At 46.3% G+C, this 18685-nt stretch overlaps 1 long non-coding RNA gene across 1 annotated transcript in view; it reads right to left on the bottom strand.

The window, feature by feature from the left end:
• Window positions 1–14319, bottom strand: part of LOC115894583 — a 134249-nt gene extending 119930 nt beyond the window's left edge. The window contains exon 1 of the long non-coding RNA XR_004054710.1: window positions 14235–14319. This is a non-coding gene — a long non-coding RNA (uncharacterized LOC115894583). The remainder of the gene's footprint in view (window positions 1–14234) is intronic.
• Window positions 14320–18685: the final 4366 nt, after the last annotated feature.

Raw genomic sequence — 18685 nt, 5'->3', positions numbered from 1 at the left:
AATTGCTGCCTTGCATAGCAGTGACACTATGCAGTCCACAGCTGGGAAAAATGATCAGATTCCTTTAAACTTTTTCTTAATTCAACCTGTGGAGGCTTTTTTAATAGAAAAAGAAGATGTTTCTCTTCTGACAATTCTTATGCTTAACTTTTACTTGGCTTGGGTACTAGTTGGCCATTGATATAAGCTGCTTCAAAAGTGCCCATAGCTCCCATTTCTTGAGTGTTTGCTATGTGAAGGCCCTGTGCTACGTTCATCAGGTGCATCTCATTGGTTCCTCTCAACAGCCCTGTGACACAGGTACAGTTGTATCCCCTCTTATCAGGAGAAAAACAAGATGTAGGGTAGTTAAGTAACTTGCCTAAGGCCACAAGACCAGGAAACGCAAGAACTGGAATTCCAGGCTGCATCATGGAAGATAACATTGACTCTTCTGTGGCACAAACTGTTTTGCAAAGGTGCTGCTATACTTACTTATTTTCCTCTTTAATTTGATCATAAGTCCTATACATGTAGTTTTTATATACATATTATATAGATAGGTGATTTAATTAATGAATAAATTGGTAGAATCCCCAAATGACCCTATTTGACCTGCTATTGAATCGGTTTCTTTCCTATGTAAATAAAAATATAATTAAAGATTATAAAACTAGTTTCGGTTTCATCACAGAGTAGTAGTGTGAACACGAGTAGGAATGTGAGAGTGGGTGACTTCACCTTAGCATACTTAGTATCTGCAGACCATTGAGAGTGAACATCATTCATCATCCTTCTCAATTCAAGATGGAGGAAACAATTACCATTATTACGGAAGCCAGTAGGTATCTATAGAATGATTAAAACTCAACAAGCTAAGAATAAATCAAAGCCCACTGTGGCATTGGGTATTTTCGTCTACATTTATTTTTAAAACAGGATAACCCAGAAGTGAGCTTGGGCTCTAGAAGATAATAATACATGTCTATTGCAGTGGGCTCAACTTAATTACTCTATCCTGAAGGCATTTGGCTCTGTGAGATCTGAGAGGAGAAACAGTCAAGAGTTGAGTTATTCACTGAGAATGCTTTGCCTCCAGCATTCTAACCTTGGGACAAAATTCAAGGGAATACACAGTTATCATGAATGCCAAGCAAGATAATCCTAGAAACATTAATACTTTCTAGTATTGTTTTTAGCTTCCTGGAATTGTATCCTTAAGTAGCTTTATAGAGAGCATCACAGTGAGACACAATCCTGAGGCACAGATATCCCAAACTGGCGACCACCAAAGAACAGAGTAGTAGAAGATTCCAGAGGCAGCACGTATTTTAATGGGAAGCATATCAGGCTCAGATGAATGAACACGTAATGCTCCCTATGGGTTTTGGACTAAATGCAGGCTTAATAATTACTCTAATAGCTTCTGTTGTGATTCTATTTTGAGTCTACATCAAACAAACATATAGCAAGTATTACACTTGCATTTAATCCACTGGTTCTAGAAAAACTAACTCTTATGATTTCCTTTTTATATGCTTTCATTTGTCAAACAAGGCTAGAGATAAAAATTTTTATATTTAGTGATAAACATGTATTTAGCACCTAATAATGCAATTTTCTTCTACACAGAATTTTAGTGCACTGACTCTTCTGGAAGCTACAGCAATGCTGTCTGCCTTGAAGTTTATAATATAACCCATGAATCCCACAGGTAACAGTGATGAGAAATTTCCCATAATTCAGCACTCCTTTTGTCTCATGCATGAAGTCATGACAGCTGCCTTGTGATCTGGCACACTTTCAGATATTTTTTCGGAAAAATAAGCTTGCTCTTAACTAGGGCTGCAAAATGAGGGACATATGTATGTATGAATACAAACCAAAAGATTAGAGGCGCTGAACCTCCCCTGCCCCACAATCGTCTCTTCCATTTGCTCTGCCACTATGTCTAAAATGGCTGCCATGGTGTCTAAAATGGCCCCCATAGCTTCCTAGCTGTATGACAAGTTACTCTTCCAAGCCCAGTTTCTTCATCAGTAACCAAGAGTAATAGTAATACCTCCTTCAGAGTGTTGTGGTGGGAATTAAAAGACAGAATATGGCACTTCCCAAACTTGCTAAATTGCTGCAAATAACAAAGACGCTTTTGGAAAAAAAAATTTTACAGCTCTTCCATAAAGATTTCAACTCAGAGAGTCTTAGAGAGTGCAGAAAGGGTGAGAATCTGTATGTTTAACAAGCAATACAGAACAATTCTAGGACATAAGAGAGAAGTAAAGTGTTCCCCTCAGTAAATTCTCAATAGATAGAGTTAGGAGTCTCCTACAATGACATACACTTGGCCCACTAGTCCCAGGGGGAGCTAGATAACCCAGCCACTCATCTCTTCATCTACTTGTAGGGAATACATCCCTGAGGGAATAAACTCAAGTTAGGCTAAATTTTTTTTTCAACATTATTTTTTCCCTTAGATCCCTAGCTTTCACCATATATAAAAATGAGCTCAAAATGGATTAAAGACTTAAATGTAAGATCTAAAACTATAAAACTACAAGAGAAAATACAGGGGAAGGAAAATGCTTCAACATCCTTTTTCATTTAATTTTTTTTGACATACAAAGAGCTGTATGTAACTGATGTATAAAAATTGATGAGATTAGAGATAGGTATAGACCTGGGAAACTATGACCACAATCCATGCCATAAACCATCCAGTACTTTCCAAAGTTTTCCCTGACCTTTATTTTTACCATCATCCTTATTATTTTGATAAAAACACTTAACGTAAGATCTATTCTCTTAGCAAATGTTTAAGTATACAATACAGTATTTTTAATTATAGGAACTATACTGTACAGTAGGTCTTTAGAATTTATATTACTGGTATAACTAAAATTTTGTACCCTTTAACGAATTCTTCCCCACTTCTCTCATACCAAGCCCCTGGCCACCACCATGCCACTCTCTGCTTTGATGAATTTGACTCTTTCAGATTTATCATAGAAGCGGTATCATGTTGCAAATGACAGGATTTCCTTCTCTTTAAGGTTAACCAGTATTCCCTTGTGTATACTACATCTTTCTCATTAATTTATCCATTGATGGGCATTTAGGTTGTTTCCATGGCTTTGCCATTGTGAATAAAGCTGCTATGAGCATGGGGGTGCAGATACCTCTTTGAGATGCTTATTTCAATTCCTTTGAATTTATACCCAGAAGTGGGATTGCTGGATCATATGGTATTTCTATTTTTAAATGTTTGAAGAGCCTCCATACTGTTGTCTGTAATGGCTGTACTAATTTACATCCTACCAGCAGTGCACAAGGCTCCCTTTCCCCCACATCCTCACCAACACTTGCTACCTTTTGACTTTTTTTTCTCTTTTTGAGATAGAGCCTTGCTGTGTTGCCCAGGCTGGAGTGTAGTGGTGCGATCTCAGCTCACTGCAACCTCCTCCTCCTGGGGTCAAGTGATTATCCTGACTCAGCCTCCTGAGTAACTGGGATTATAGGCATCTACCATCCGGTCTGGCTAATTTTTGTATTTTTATAGAGATAAGGTTTCACCATATTGACCAGGCTGGTCTTCAACTCCTGACTTCAGGTGACCTGCCCACCTTGGCCTTCCAAAGTGCTGGGATTACAGGTGTTAGCCACTGCACATGGCTACCTTTTGTCTTTTTAATATTAGCTGTTCTAACAGGTGTGACATGATATCTCATTGCATTTTTAAGAAATAAAAATTGTATACATTTAAAATGTACAAGTTGAAGTTTTGATATACACATACATTATAAAATAATTTCTACATGAAACTCTTAGTTGATTTTTCTATTGCCTTTCTCTCTCTATGTCATTTACTTCTGGTCTAATCTTTATTATTTTCTTCCTTCTGCTGACTTTGGGCTTCGTTTATTCTTCTTTTTCTGGTTCCTTGGGATGTAATGTTAGGTTGTTTATTTGGGGTGTTCCTTTTTTATGTGAACATTTATTGCTATAAACTTTCCTCTTAGAAATGCTTTTGCTGCATCCCATGAGTTTTGTGATGGTGTGGCTAGGTTAAGTTTTGATGAAGGAAAGGTGCTAGGAAATTTCAGATAACGGGGCTGCCAGTGAAGGAAGGAAGGTAAAACAAGATGGGGACGTGGCAGCCCTGGAAGTGTCAGGTGGGTCCTGATCGCGAGTTGCTGCCAGAGGGCAGGCAGACCCTTCCCTGAGAGGCGGGATGTGCTGTGGGCAAGCCTCACTCACCTCCTGAATTCTACCACTTGGAGCCAGGCCTGTATGGGCACCTGCCCTCTACCCCCACAGCGGTGATTCTCAGCTTGGATGTGGGTTAGAAGCCCTGGGAAGGGCTCTGGCTTCCTGGGTGAGGCCAGCCCTGCATCTGAGACTGCTGGAAAGATGCCTTGAGGATTCCCTGGGGTAGGGAATTCCAGCTCGAGCATCTACACTGGATGCAGAGACTTTGAAGTCACTGACCAAGTTTTCAAGCTCTGCCCTGTTCTCTGGGTGACCTGGGGTCTGTGTGGCTGCGGTTGCCTCATTCCTACTTCTATCCAATTGTCCTTTTCTACTGAGACCACACACAAAGCTGATTCCCTTAGTCAGAAATACAGCGAGCGTACCAGTTCATTTCCGAGGAAATGTGGCAACAAACCACCAGATATTTTATGATAAAGCGGAAGGCCAGATCCGCACTCCCTGCCAGCAAGCGTCCAGGACAAGCCGTGGGCTCCACCCACTTCGCTTGGGGCTACTCAGAGGTGCTGGAGAGCCTACAATGTGGCAGTTCTTCCCGGTACCTTTGTTTGTGAAATTCATCATTTATGTGCGAAATGTTTTGTTTTTACAGGCTGAATTGTGTGTCCCCCCAAAATGAGTGAGTGTAACCACATTCTTTAGTGGAAATCAGTCTTCACAGATGTAATTAGTTAAGATGAGGTCACAGTGGAGTGGGTGGTCTTAATCCCATAAGACCATGTCCTGATGGAGGGTAAAAATCTGGACCCACACATCACGCAGGAAGAATGCCAGGAGAAGACCAAGGCTGAAGCTGCAATAATCCATGGGCCAGGCAAGGAGAACGCTTATGGTTGCAGCAAACCACAGAAGCGGGAGAGAGGCTGGAACCAAGTCCCCCACAGCCTCAAGAGGAGCCGGCTCTGCCCACACCTGGACCTCAGGCTGCAGCCTCCGGAGCTGAGACGGGACACATTTCTGCTGTTCAAGCCTCCTGGGCTGTGGCACTTTGTTATGGCACCCCCAGGACACAAATACTGGCTCCTACCCACGGCCTGACCTTCTCTCTTTTTTGGTCCAAATCTTTCCTCTTTGGCCGAAAGAAAAGAGTAGAGAGATGGATGCTGTAGATCCACACACGGATGAGCTTGACTGGATTAGGTTAAAAGGAACATGGTCTATGAGGTATTTTTTTATATGAATACGAAGAGGAAAAAATGAGTCTGAAGATGGAGTTGTTGATTCTGAGTCCATGCAGGAGCAGTGAGCGGACCACGGTAGAGCCAGTGGAAGAAAGCCTAGCAGGGTGGGATGGCATGCGGAGGAGCGGCACTTAGACATGCTGGGCACGTGTGTCCATGTGTGCACGTGTGTGCCTCATGGACTCTACATCTGTGACTGTGCAACTCGGCACATGCAAGTCTGTCCCCCAGCACCACCGTGAAACCCTAGCCATGCCCAGGAACAAGCTGCTACTGTGACCTCATTTTACCAGTGAGCAAAACACAGCAGAGACACTGAGTGCCTTGGCCCAGGTACCACAAGCAGAATTCTGTGGTAGAAGAAATCTGAGTAAGGAAGAGGCTCAGTTATTTCTTCTCTTGTCATGAGCCTGGGGAAGCAGGGAGGGCTCGGGGCTCAACATCAGCCCCATCCCCTGGGCAGTAAGGACTGGAGCTCTGGGACCTGACCTGACAAGCTGGCTCCGGGCTGGACTCAGGCCACCCTCCTCCCCAGGCTCCTGTGGAGTGACTGGGGACATCTCTGCTGCCCTGGGTGTCTCTGTGCATCTGGAGAAGCCTCACTCTTGAGGCTGGGTGGAAAACAGAGAACACACACCCATCCAGGAATAGCTAAGTGAGGATTCTGTAGATGAATGGCTAAGCCTTGCTCAGAAAGCTGCCCGTTCATGCTTCTCTCCCGTTACACTCCTGTCCATCCTGGTCCCCTCTCCGTCCCTGTTCTCAGCATCATGGCAGCTGGATCTGGCCCCTTGTCCTCTAAGGCTTCTATGGAGCATTTGTCCACATGCCCCTGAGTATTCCATCTTAACAGCAACCTACATTAACCTCCATGGAACACCTTGGAGTCAGCAAGTTCTTTAGAGTCAAAACCAAGGGTCAGGAGGGCCCTGGACATCTCTGCTCTCCTCCCTTCCCTTCCTCTCCCCTCCTACCCCTGCTGTCACAGACGGCCTCTGGGCTGTGATCCTGGGATTGGGATCCTGGTCTGGAGTAGAGTATCAAATTACACATCAGCATCGGAAGCATTTTAACGTAAAATATATACATATTTTGCTGAAGTCCAATGTCTTTTTACAGGTTCTTTCTGTCTCCCATGCTGGAGTACAGTAGTGTGATTATAGCTCACTGCAGCTTTGAACTCCTGGACTCAAGTGATTTTCCCACGTCAGCCTCCCTAGTAGCTAGGACTACAAACGCACCACCATGTCTGTCTAATTAAAAATTGATTTGTACTGTAATCCCAGCACTTTGGGAGGCTGAGGCAGGCAGATCACTAGGTCAGGAGATCGAGACCATCCTTGCTAACATGGTGAAACCCTGTCTCTACTAAAAATACAAAAAATTAGCTGGGCACGGTGGCGGGCACCTGTAGTCCCAGCTACTTGGGAGGCCGAGTCAGGAGAATGGTGTGAACCCGGGTGGCGGAGACTGCAGTGAGCTGGGATCAGGAGAATGGTGTGAACCCGGGTGGCGGAGACTGCAGTGAGCTGGGATCAGGAGAATGGTGTGAACCCGGGTGGCGGAGACTGCAGTGAGCTGGGATCATGCCACTGCAGTCTGGCCGGGGTGAAAAATCGATCTCAAAAAAAAAAAAAAAAAAAAAAAAGATTTGTAGAGATGAGGCCTCATTTTGTTGACCAGACTGGTATCGAAATGGCCTGAAATGATCCTCTTGCTTCAGCCTCTCAAGGCCAAACTCTTTGAGTTTTGGGCTGCTGACTGGCTTATGGGGTCTTCTTTCTGGCATAAACACCACCTATCTAAGATGCACCTTCTAAAGTTCCTCAAAGTGAGACAATGAACTAAAACCATGTGTGAAACAATCTGAATGTTGTCTTAGGCTTCAGTGATTTTCCTCAATAATTTACACTTGTCTCACCCATAGGTAATTCTATATTTTTAAAAGCAATTTGATTTTATCTGGTCGTTCCAAAATACCCAATTTAATTTTCACAGAAAAAAACAATTCATTCTTTTTGTTGTTGTTGCATTCATATTTCAGTGGCTTATGTAATATTTAAATTACAAAATTACAACAGTGATTGCAAATAGTATTAAAAAAAAGCATTGGGGCAAATAGCAAATCCATCTGGTAGGAGAAAAGTGTGTTTGTGAGCCTTGCTGATGGGGTTCAGAGGCCTTTTCTGACAGGCTGGTGGAGATGGGGTGGCTGTGGAAGGCCTGCCCTGGCTGCTGCTATCCTCGGCCACTGTGTCTCTCCTTTCCTTGGTGTCTACACTGTGCCTTGGGGTCTGGACTCCCCCGCCATGCCTCCCGTTCTAAGGTGGCAGCTGGCAGAACTGTTGGCTACCTTCTCCTCAGGGCCATCGAAAAAGTAAAACATCACTGGAACAGTTTGGGTGTTTCTTGGCTTCATTCATCTCTTATTCATCCAGTCCCTCAATGAACATTAACGCTTGGCCAGAGTCAGCTGATTTTAATTCCGGCTGCAGATTATGCTGCCAAGAATTCTCTCCAAGACCAAGCAAGCTCTTTGCTATGTACCATTTTTGGGAAAGAACCCGTGTCTTCACCAGAGTTCCATATATCTGATTAGGTGGGAACTGCGGTAATCGAACTGGCAGGAATGAACGAACAGGTCCCCAAATCAAGACTGAAATGAAGTCTAAGAAGCTCTCCCCATGGTCCGTAAACCCACAGGTGGCAGCCACTGACCGCCATGCATCCCGTAATCGGGAGCTCATGCTGACGGCTCTTACACAGGCCCAGACTGCCTTTTTCCTTTCTATTTTACTGGGATAAAATATGTAGAACACAAAATTTTCCATTTTAGCCATTTTCAGCGTACAGTTCAGCAGCATTAATCACACTCACAATTTGGTACAAACATCACCACTATCTGTTGCCAAAACTTTTCCATTACCCCAAAGGAAAACTCCGTGGCCACTAAACAAGTAGCCCCCAGACCCCACCATCTCCTTCTTAGCTTTGGGTTTTGGTGAGCCAGCATAGGTATGCCTTTTCACATATCTCGATTTCATCACATATTTAACTAAGAAATAAATACTCCTGCTTTTGGGTAAGTGAACACCAAAACACAATCACTTTATATGTGGGACTTGCATTATACAATAGATGAGTTCATGAAAGTAATCTACTTAGATTCTTTGAAATCCAATAAGGTTATAAATGATCTGGTAAAAATGGAGTGAGGGTGACAGAGAAAATAGTTTATAGTTTGAGAAATTGCATGTGTTCTGCAAATTTACATTTTACATCTTGGATTTTTTCCTAAAGCGAGATTTATATATCATTCCAAAACTTTTATATCCAGGAAAAATCATGATCATTTTCCTTATGTATAAAAATACTATGTTTTGTAACCAATAAATACATTTGGCCAATTTTAGCTCAGTAAAATATATTATCACCCTAAATTCTATGTCAAGAGGCTTCCTCAGATCATACCTGCCCTTTGTGCTGGCTCCTCACTGTTCAGAACTGACGTATTTTGGGTTGGAGAAAGTTCTCGTCCTTGACAAATATTAGAAATTTGAGCATATCAAATAAATGCCAATAAAAATAATACTTGTTTCTGGATTTGTGCTAGCAGTTATCAAAACAGTAACAGCAGTGATAAACGTTTTAGAGATTGAACACTAGGAACTTTTAAGACATTCATTATATGCCAGTCTCAGTAAGCGACGTCTAATAAATGCAAACATCTTTAAAAGCAAATAAATACTTTTAAAAGGATAATTTCTTTCAGCCTGCACACTGATTTTTCCAAAACATTTCTTAAAAAAAAAAAGAAAGAAATCTCATTTCAAGACGTATGTATTCCATCAGACTTGGAGAAGGAAAGGGATTCCCAGGTCCTTATCATGCGGAAGACACCACGGCGACCATAATCCTAAAAGCACACAGGGCAACAACGGTTCAGTCTGGAGGCGCCGAGCAATGGTTCGGAGGCTGGGAGCAGAAAGTGTGTTTCCAGGGCATAATCCGGCGGATACACTGTGTTCTTTGCAAAAGGTTGCGAGGCCTTGGCCTAATAAGCATAATCTCATTACACTGCAAATAAAAGTTTCCTATTTATCTCCAGATTTCAAATGAATCTAATAAGGCTTATGATACAGTCACCCAATACCCTAATCATATTTCTGCCTATCTAAAAGCAATCAGTAATTGTGTTACAGCAGAACGTGCTGACAATACCTCTGACACAGAAAGGAGAATGAGAGCCCAGCTGTACTAATTAAATTAAATGCTAGGCTGATGGAATACATTTGCTGAAGCCGGGAGAGTATGGGTGCAGAATTAATAAGCATTACAGCCTAGAGCGGGAGATGATATCATAATGGATGCAGGGTTTTGATGTTGAGAGCCTCATTCAGATTCAATGTACCATAATGTACAGATCTGACAGCTGCTTAGAGAGGTGCAGAGCCTTGGACAAATTGCCCAGGAACTTTCTGGTTTCTGGGCTCCTCGGTGAGGAACATCATCTTTTGCATCGCCCTTGCAGCCCAAAACCCACCCAGGCCGCGCCCCGGGCGGCCGCTGTCCCCTCCGAGGTGAGCTCCTCCCCAGCGAGCTCCGTCCTCCCCCCACCTCCGCTTCTCTGGCTCCGAAACGCCCCTGTCCATTTGGAAAGAGATGGGTATTGAGGCAGCCCAACAGGCCAGGAAAAGATCCCTGTGGGATTATTTTCTACAAGGCTTTTTCCTGATTTTTCTAAAACACAGAAATCCAGGGCCCGCGGGATCCAGCCACGCCGTGGTCCGCTGGGCTGCGGCCGGGCCGCTCCCGAGGTGGCTGCGAACCCCCAGGAGCCCCCAGCGAGCTCCTGCACCGCGGCCGCCCCGCCCCGCCCGCTCACCCGGTTGGTGCCAGCGCAGCGCGATCCCCGCTCATCAATCAGCCGCGCTATCTCGCCGGCTGCAGAGCTGAAGCCGCGGGGCCGGCCCGGCCAGCCAGGGCTCATTATCACGGGAATTTTGACAGGATATTAAATTTACTAATCCTGAACTTTCCGGACTGACCCTCACGGGAACAGACAATGCTGCTGTCTGCGGGGGAAGCACTTTCTCCGCTTCCTTTCTTCCTTCCACGACCCCCCACCGCCGGTCCCGCCTGCCTGGGGTCCCTGTGGGAACAAGCCTCCCCCGCCCAGGCCTCTAGCCCCCCTGGAGCACAGGCGCTGCCCAGACCCCTTCTCCCTGCAGGCGCCCTCAGAACGGCGGCCACGTACCCTCCCGAGGACCCAGAGATCCGGCCAGGCACGGCCCGGATGAGCTGCGGTCACTGACGGGCGTGGGGGGCAAACGGGCTGAAATGCGGCAGTTCCAGGGGGCCGACCTCCATGCAAACAAGCTGTTACGGAGAGACACGCCAGCACACTTGTCACAGATCACACCCCATCCTGCATGCAGGCCCGCATGCACCCCACACAGGCACACTCCCTCCACATGCACACAGGTGCACACACACTCTACACACGTGTACACAACACCCACATCTGTGTACACACACTAACATGCCTACCCACATACATGTACACGACACCCACATCTGTGTACACACACGTGCATGCATACCCACATACATGTACACGACACCCACATCTGTGTACACACACGTGCATGCATACCCACACATGTACACATGTGCACACATACTCTACACATGTGTACATGACACCCACATCTGTGTACACACTGGCATGCACACCCACACATGTATATGACACACACATCTGTGTACACTCACGCATACCAGCACACATGTACATGAAACCATCTATGTACATTCAATGCATACCAGCACACACGTACACGACACCCACATCTGTGCACACATGCATGCATACTCGCACACATGTATACATGTACACACACACTCTACACACGTGTACACAACACCCACATCTGTGTACACTCACATGCATACCCACACATGTACCCATGTGCACACACATACCCCCACAATGTGTACATACACTCCCACACACGTACATGACACATCTGTGTACACAGGTACACATACCCCCACACATGTACACATGCACAGTCATACTGTACACACATGTACACATACACACATACCTGCACACATATACATGACACCCACATCTATGTACACACTCACATGCATAACTGCACACATGTACACAACACCCACATCTATGTATGCACACACGCATCTCTGCACACTTGTACACATGTGCACACACACTACACATGTGTACATGACATTCACATCTGTGTACATACTCTTGCACACATACCTGCACATACCCACACACATGTACAAGACACCCACTTCTGTGTACGTACTCACACCCGCACACATGTACACGTGCACACACACATACTTTACAAATGTGTACCTGACACCCACATCTGTGTACACACTTTCACGCATACTCACGTACATGACACCCACATCTGTGTACACACATGCATACCCACACACGTGTACACATGTGCACGCATACTTTACACACGTACGACACCCACATCTGTCTACACTTTCATGCATACTCCCACACATGTACAAGACACTCACATTTGTGTACACACACTCATGCATACCCACACACGTGGACACGTGCACATACATCCATGAACACTTGTGTACCCACCCAGCGCACAAACAGGCATGCACACGTGTATGCCTCACGCACACAAGCATGCACCGTCGGTCCTGCGGTAGTGTGGTGTCACCTGTGAGTCACCCTGGGAACACGCAGCTCCACAGGCGGCATCCATCTGTTAAAATTTTGAAACGACAGCCCCCACTGGCTCTGTTGAGAGTGGCTGCCTCTGCGTTCTCGGTACCCCCTCACAAATCAGACACTGCACATATGTTGTGATAGCAACTGTTACTCTTTGTTTATTCCCTCTATAAATAAACTCGGAGCTGCATCAGACCCTGTGAATATTTTTAGAAAGTTGCGGGCATCACAGCAGAATTCAGCATCTTGCCCATTCATAAGCTTTCTGTGCTTCAGAAAACCAAACACGCGACAGATTCCCACTGACATTCTGCCAGTTTGATCTCTAAATAATTCAGCATTAAAATCTGGTCAGCTCTCCTACCTCCCCGAAAAACTCCTGCAAACACTGTGCCAATTAAGTTGCTGAAAACAGCAGATTTGCACTGATACCATCCAGATAAAGCTGACCATTAAATCGCAATTTAACATCCCCGGGCAGCAGTGGCTGCTGACAGCCTCCAAAGCTTGTAATCTCATTTAACCCCCTCCTGTCAGGAGCAGGCCCGCCCTCTCAGCATAATGCCACCAAATTAGACCTGACAGGGCAACAAGAGAAAGAAAAACCTCTTTAGCTTAAAAGTCAGGCCACAGTCGGCAACCCTGACCTTCAGTGTCCCCTGCTCAGCCCCCTCGGTTCTCCAGGGACCCCAGAGACATTTACGCAAGGAGAGCAGGAGAGAGATGGACAGAGGGGAGTAGGGTGGGGGCTCCCGGCCACAAGGCACTTGGATTTCCCAGGGGGCAAATTACAGAGAATTTTCCTAGACAATGGAAGAAAATTTCACCTGGGCTTTTTCAAGTCTTTCTTTGGTAATAAAAGATGAACCCTGATGGTTCTGTTCAAACTACTGCGGCTCAATATTTCCCTGTGCCTGTAGTGCCCTCTGACTCCGAAGCCAGGGGATGCCTCTGTTGGAACACAGAGCCCCCTCCATGCTGCAGACGCCTGCATTTTAGATGAGGCCATCTTAGCTGGTGGCTGCAGCCTTCAAAGCCATCTCCGTAACTGGCATTTACCAGAGCTCTGTTTTCATAAGGAAATCAGGCTGCCTCCGAGACCCCTGACCACATGCGCTCTCGACACTGTCCTTTCCACCGGCTCCACCGGTTCTGCTAAGAGAGGGTGTGGGAAAAGGAACGGAAGGAGGGTGAGGTCCTGGCACAGGCGATGGGAGATGATTTTTACGATAGTCAGGATTTCTCCGAATCCAGACAGAGCGACTCTCAGAGAAATGGCTACCCCACATTTCACATCCGACTAATGAGGACAGAGGCAGTTGTAACTAAAATGACTTCCATGTAATTCCAGTCCAAATCAGTCATTAATTTAACAGAGATCCCTTTGCAAACAGACACTTTTTGTTTTTTCTTCTGTACAAATAAAAACGCTTTCAGGCCAAAAGTTAGAAGTGTGTCACCCGTCAGCTTTGTAGCACATCCCTGGACTTTAAGGAAACCAAAGGCAGTATGACCCTCTAAAATCCTATCCATCTCTTCTTCCTCCTCCTCTTTAGTTCTCTCCTTGCCTGAACTTCATAAATAGATTGTGATTGCACAAGTCAAAAACTTCTAAGTAGAGCTTAAAAGAGAGAGAGTCAGAGACAGAGAGAGAGAGAGAGAGAGAGAGAGAGAGAGAGAGAGAGAGAGAGAGAGAGAGAGAAGTCCTCCTCCTCCTGGAGTCACTCACTCCCTCTTTAGGAAGCAGTTCAACAAATGTAAGACGGCCTTTTTAAAAAGGAAAGAAGAGCCAAGCTGCTTGCAGGAACAGAGCCCCAGGCGTCAGCGCAGTCTGCTGCTCACCTTTGCGATGCCCCGGGCTCCTGTGACTTACCCTCTGGGCTCCCGGAGCCACGCAGCAGGAAGGACTTTCTAGCGCTCCTGGAAACCGCTGCCCTCCACACCGTGGCTGCGACCTACTGTACAGGCCGACTCTCGGGGGCTACTGACCCACTCAAGTTCTGAAGTCTTTCCCCATTTTTTCCCCTCCTTGACTAAAGTTAGATGAAATGGCTAGCAGAACCCACCTCAAATGTTTATTTCGACTTCCCGGGGCTGCAGTGGAGTGAAGTCCTGCCTGCCCACGCTTTTCTGCAATGGAGTGGTTTATTTAATTTGTCAGAATAATGGGAGCGGCTGAATGAGAGACAGAGAATGCAGTGTGGTATAAAAGAAACAAAGGCTAAAAGTACCACTATTTTGATTCCCTTTTTAAAATTACTTCCAAAGTGTGGTATCTATTGTGAAGAATAATGCTGAACAAAGCAGTGTCTTGGCAAGATTCACAGAGCTTATTCACCCACAGCCAGTTCTGCCTGCGCATTCAGAGGTAGAACACACTTATAAATGATGTATTGGAAGGACTATAGCTCCTATTGTGTTCTCAGTGTAAACAAAAAGGCAGACAGGGGCTGAATGGCTTATAGGCAGTGAGGCCACGCTGGAGCCAGCCATCCCCGGTTCTGGAGAGGGAAAACCGAAGTCAGCGGAAGCCGTAGCAGAGTCAGTTTGATGAAAGCTCATCCCCCACTTTCTCCTCTTTGTCCATCAACCCTAGTCAGGGACTGGAAAGGCTTCTAGAAGGTTCTCCTGGGAAGCACTGCCTGGAATACCTCTGCCACTTACGCTCCAGGTGGACGGTGCATCCTAAATCTGATGATTTCTAGAATCTTCCAGTGAGAGGACACTAGTCTCCCCCGATAACAGTAGCTTCCACGAGTTTCAGCAAACTTCATGACGGCCTCTGTGCACTGTGCACAGGAGCTGGGGGTGGGTTCCTGCAGTCACTCAGGCCAGCCCCTGACAGCTGGAGGAAGTTCTGTTGTTACTGAGGGTGGCATGAGACTTTCTCCCCCGCCCTAGACTCTCATTCTGAGGGTCCTGCAGTGGATCCGCCTGGGGCAGCTGGACTCTGCATTCCCCTGCAGGTGGGCAGTGCTTTCTGGTTTAACCTTTTGGGTTCAGAGGCTAAGCATTTTTTTTTTTTTTTTTGAGATGGAGTTTCGCTCTTGTTGCCCAGGCTGGGGTGCAATGGCGAATCTCGGCTCACCGTAACCTCTGCCTCCTGAGTTCAAGCTGTTCTCCTGCCTCAGTCTCCCCAGTAGCTGGGATTACAGGCATGTGCCACCACACCTGGCTAAGTATTTCTTTCGTGAAACAACTTCACTGCATTTGTGAAAAAAGGGGCCCTGCTGTTTATAAACTGTAAACTTCCACTTCCCTTGTCTATTTGATGTAAAAGCACATTTCAAATGTTGGTTTTCTTCTGATAAAATATTTTTAGACACTCTTGCCGACGGGGAGAAACAGTTTAGTTCTTCAACTCTGATTCTTGTCCTGTTGTGGGGACACACAGAGACTGCTGTCTCTCACCCACATGCGTCTGCTCACATTCCTGGGGGAGACCTCAAACCGTCCCCACCCCGTAACAGCATTCCCACGGCTGGGATGGGCCACACCTAAAATGGAACTGTGTGCCTGCTTAGGGAAGACACTGAAGACAGATGTGGGGTTTTTTGCGATGCAAGTTGCTGTTTGACTGATGCAAGTTGCTGTTTGACTCCACGGAGTGTTTTGGTTACGGGAGGGGAGCGGCCAGCATGCAGCTGTGTCTGTGGACCAGGATATGACACCAGTGCTCCTGGTGACTCGCAAGGATGCACCAAGGCCTCTCTGTGTCCGAAGTGGAGGCTCGCCCAGGCCCCGTGGTGCAGAAGATACCACAGAAGCCCACGTCTGACCGATGAGCAGAGGTTTCCCGAGGCCACACAGCCCAGCTTAACAGAGATTGTGGAGCACCTGGCCCTCGCACTGTGACAGCCTGTGTTTACTTATCTAGACACCTGGCACCACGTTTTAATTTTCCATTCCAACTTAGCAAATTAATATTTCTTGCCTTGGGCTGAAAAACCCAACAGCCCATACCTCTAGCGGTGTTTCTGCCATGGCAGCACACGTGGCTCTGATGTTTTAGGGGTCTGTGTGCCCTTCACCCGCTAGTGTGCTCCCCGCCTGCTGCCAGTGAGTCTCGGCACAACTGAGTGGAGAATGAGGCCACCAGAGTTTCCTCAGCTCGGGACGCACCTTCCGTCATGTGCACGTCTCAGAGGACCTTCCTGTGCAGCTCCAGGAAACCACACCAATTCCATAAAACACGGACACAGTCACCTTGCTGAATTTTTGTGACTTAGATTTTGTCATGGGACATTTGTAAAAATCCCTTTTAAAACTATTTATTTCCCATGACGGAAATAGAAATCAATACCAGTGTATAGATTCTAAAGTTGGGATTCTTCGAACAGCCCTAAAGGCAACATTTTGACACCTTCTGGAGAGTTCTGTGTGTGTAAAGGTTACAGGACTGACATTGCAGTGAAATACTCTAAACATCTACTCGGGAAAAAATGAACAAGTGATACAATATGTTGACACAGTGAAAGTAAACATAATACAACCACAGGTCAGGCATGCTGAGTCCTGTACTCCAGTCCTGGCTGTGCCGGGAACCTGAGCCAGCCCGAGAGAGCCTCAGCTTCCTTTTTAGAAATGGGGACAGAGTGTTGCCACTCGAAAGAATGAGGGCTGTGTGGTAGAGCTGGATCAGGGTGTACCATGTTGTACCTGTGTGAGCAACCTCAGGACTCTGCACTTGGAAAGGAGAGCATGAACCCACCAGGCTGGCACTGAGGCAGCAGGTGCAGTGGTGGCTCACCTCCTCTCTTCCTCAGCCTTCATCCAGGCCTCCTGCGCTGGGGCCACCCCTCTGGTCACTGGCTGTGCAAAGGCTGATGAGGCGTCGTCTGCCGCATGAAGAGAGCACATATTTCTAGTACTTGACTGAGGCTTGGACATTTCCAGTTTTTGTAAGAATTGCTGCAATGGCCTGCCTATGACTAAAGTGAGGAGTTGATTAAATCCACACCGTTGGCTTTCCTGGGAGCCCTGGGGCCATCCGGCTCAACCGAGTCACTCCACAGATGGAGAGACTGAGCCTCAGGAGAGTGTGGGCTGCGGGGTCACAGGCGACAGTGGAACCCAGCAGGAGTATCAGAAGTCCATTGGTCTAACATGCCCATCTCACAGAGGGAGAAGCTGAGACCCGAAGAAATCTGAGTGCTCAAGATTAGCTAGCAGGTAATCTGAGGACTAAGTCTCAGATCTCCTAGGCCACCCAGGTACTTTAAATATTTTTAAACACAGTGGTCTGTGAAGAGCGGTAGTAAAAGATACGGATATAATTAATTTTGGAAAATGTTAAACACAGTGGTCTGTGAAGAGCAATTGTAAAAGATATTAATATAATGACTTTTGGTATAAAGACTTTCCAGTCAACATCTGTGATTACATACACTAGTTTTCCCCTGGTGCACAGACTCTCAGGCAGTGAAGGATGTAGCTGACTCTTGTCCAGTTATCGAGGACCCAGAGGCTCCCCAGTGTGAGGAATCTTCCATTTCCGTGTTCTGTTTCACAATGAAGTAGCACGTACCATTTGCTAAGTGGGGTACGCTGCTGGTCACGTGCTCAGGGCGTCTCAGCTTCCTCCCACCAAGTCCTCCCAGCTAGCTTTCCTCAGGCTGCTGATGACGGAGGAAGCACCTGGGCTAACGGGCAGGCGAGGAAGATGAGGTCGGCTGTTGTGTAACCTTCTCACCCTTCAATAGAGGTGTCTTCCCTAAGCCACTGGAGTGGCCCACAGAATGCACACTTTCTACTTTTTCATTACTCGGTAAATCATAAGTGGGTCAGTCCAAAATTCTGCGGAGTGAACATTGGCTAGGGGCTAGGAAGTGAGTCTAGATTTCACTCCAGGTCCTGGGCCCCTGAGGGGAGTTATGTTACCTCTCCATCTCCCGATTTGGTAGCTTTGAAATGGCCATGGCGGTTCAGGGACCTCCAGTTAATACAACCTCAACATGCCCACATATTTCCTGGAGATGGGAATGTCCCTGAAATCTGTTTAATCCACAGAAACCTTAAAGACAAGTGAGAAATTCGCACTCATTGCAGGTTCTCAGGAAGAAAGGTTCTGCATAATTCTAGGTAATCCTAGTCTACGTTGAAAGGGGAGTCACCCAGGGTTGAAATGCTGTCATTATGCGTGACCGCCCATCCAGCTACCCCATGTGATCTTCAACATTTAGAGTCTCTGATTCACAAGTTTACACTAGAGTCCCAACTAGGCATTGCACGTCAGGAGTCTATTTCCCCCTGGGCTTTTCCACATACGTCCAAGAATCTGAATTTTCACAACAAATGCACAGGAAGTGGAATTGAGCTGTCGTCACTCTGACTTCGAAAGTCCTTCAAGAGCTTAAGGAGCATGATTGTTTCATACTGTATTTCGTGAATTTTATTTCACATGATTGGGTCCTGATATGTTTTGATTTTCAGACCAGGATTTGTTTCCATAGGAGGAGAAATTCACAAATTCACATGATTAGCAGAGCACTGCCTGCTTCGCTGAATCAAACAGCAA

Source organism: Rhinopithecus roxellana, chromosome 18, assembly GCF_007565055.1.
Source record: "Rhinopithecus roxellana isolate Shanxi Qingling chromosome 18, ASM756505v1, whole genome shotgun sequence".
NCBI lineage: Eukaryota > Metazoa > Chordata > Mammalia > Primates > Cercopithecidae > Rhinopithecus > Rhinopithecus roxellana.
Note: the sequence above shows the minus strand (reverse complement) of the source record. Positions and strands in the feature narration are given on the sequence as shown.